Source organism: Felis catus, chromosome C1, assembly GCF_018350175.1.
Source record: "Felis catus isolate Fca126 chromosome C1, F.catus_Fca126_mat1.0, whole genome shotgun sequence".
Classification (NCBI taxonomy): Eukaryota; Metazoa; Chordata; class Mammalia; order Carnivora; family Felidae; genus Felis; species Felis catus.
The window spans coordinates 177,366,178-177,368,303 of record NC_058375.1 but is presented as its reverse complement, the minus strand read 5'-3'; the positions used below and the strand labels follow the sequence as shown (position 1 = coordinate 177,368,303).

The window sequence follows — 2,126 nt, the reverse complement described above, 5'->3', positions numbered from 1 at the left end:
GTTTGCATTACATACTTGTTTGTGGTAAAGGCAAAAATAAATCTTGATAGTTTTCTTCCGTTGATATTTTACCATCTTTTGCTAGGGAAGATGAAAGCACAAGCAATCAGTGCTCTTCTGTGGAAGGGAAGAAGAGTTAGTTAGATCTAAATAAAAATAAGCAGCATCTCAGGCTTGACAAACTTTTCTAGAGAATTCTTTTTTCCCATACTCTGCAGAGAGCCCCTAGCATGGAGCATGTGTCTGCCAGCTAATAGATGTGTCATGCAAAACTTATTCTGTGCTTTCTCTAATCACCACCTGAAACACAGAACTAAAGCACACAATCTAATTTATTTTAATGTTTGCCCTCATACTTTAAAATAAGCATTATTTTGGAACTTTGATTGGGTCGTCATGCTCTTGTGTGACATGAGGCTCTCTTAAACTTTGGTACTACCTCAGCATATTACTCGTCTGACATAAAATTAATTAATCAATCAATCAATTAATCAAACATTCCTTGTGACCATACTTGGCAAGTTTTCTATTTAAACTGCACATAGAGACAAAACAAAACAAAAAACCTAGATTATTAAATGTAAAGAACAAATTAGTGGTTACCAGAGGGGAGGTGGGTAAGGGGATGGGTGAAATAGATAAAGGGGATTAAGAGTACACTTACCTTGATGAACACATGATGAGAAATGTGTAGACTTGTTGAATCATTACATTGTATACCTGACACTAATATAACACTGCATGTTAATTATACTGGAATAAAAAAATAAAAATAAATACATCTCATACCTAAAAAATAAATAAGTAAATAAACTGCATATAGGCATACATGTGAGTTTGGTTCCAGATCACTTCAATGAAGCAAATATTGCAATAAAGCAAGTCAAATGAATTTTTTGGTTTCCCAGTGTATATACAAGTTACATTTACACTATACTGTGGTCTCTGTGCAATAGCAGTATCTCTTAAAAAACATTGTATACAAAGCTATCTACACATTCAATGCAATCCCAATCAAAATTGCACCAGCATTCTTCTCGAAACTAGAACAAGCAATCCTAAAATTCATATGGAACCACAAAAGGCCCCGAATAGCCAAAGTAATTTTGAAGAAGAAGACCAAAGCGGGAGGCATCACAATCCCAGACTTTAGCCTCTACTACAAAGCTGTCATCATCAAGACAGCATGGTATTGGCACAAAAACAGACACATAGACCAATGGAATAGAATAGAAAGCCCAGAACTAGACCCACAAACGTATGGCCAACTAATCTTTGACAAAGCAGGAAAGAACATCCAATGGAAAAAAGACAGTCTCTTTAACAAATGGTGCTGGGAGAACTGAACAGAAACATGCAGAAGGTTGAAACTAGACCACTTTCTCACACCATTCACAAAAATAAACTCAAAATGGATAAAGGACCTGAATGTGAGACAGGAAACCATCAAAACCCTAGAGGAGAAAGCAGAAAAAGACCTCTCTGACCTCAGCCTTAGCAATCTCTTACTCGACGCATCCCCAAAGGCAAGGGAATTAAAAGCAAAAATGAATTACTGGGAACTTATGAAGATTAAAAGCTTCTGCACAGCAAAGGAAACAACCAACAAAACTAAAAGGCAACCAACGAATGGGAAAAGATATTTGCAAATGACATATCGGACAAAGGGCTACTATCCAAAATCTATAAAGAGCTCACCAAACTCCACACCCAGAAAACAAATAACCCAGTGAAGAAATGGGCAGAAAACATGAATAGACACTTCTCTAAAGAAGACATCCAGATGGCCAACAGGCACATGAAAAGATGCTCAACGTCGCTCCTTATCAGGGAAATACAAATCAAAACCACATTCAGATATCACCTCACGCCAGTCAGAGTGGCCAAAATGAACAAATCAGGAGACTATAGATGCTGGCGAGGATGTGGAGAAACGGGAACCCTCTTGCACTGTTGGTGGGAATGCAAATTGGTGCAGCCACTCTGGAAAACAGTGTGGAGGTTCCTCAGAAAATTAAAAATAGACCTACCCTATGACCCAGCAATAGCACTGCTAGGAATTTACCCAAGGGATACAGGAGTACTGATGCATAGGGGCACTTGTACCTCAATGTTTATAGCAGCAC

At 38.0% G+C, this 2,126-nt stretch overlaps 1 pseudogene; it reads left to right on the top strand.

Annotated features, from left to right (window-relative positions):
- The first annotated feature begins 352 nt into the window (after nucleotides 1–352).
- On the top strand, nucleotides 353–462 carry LOC111562182 (annotated as a pseudogene).
- The last annotated feature ends 1,664 nt before the right edge of the window (nucleotides 463–2,126 follow it).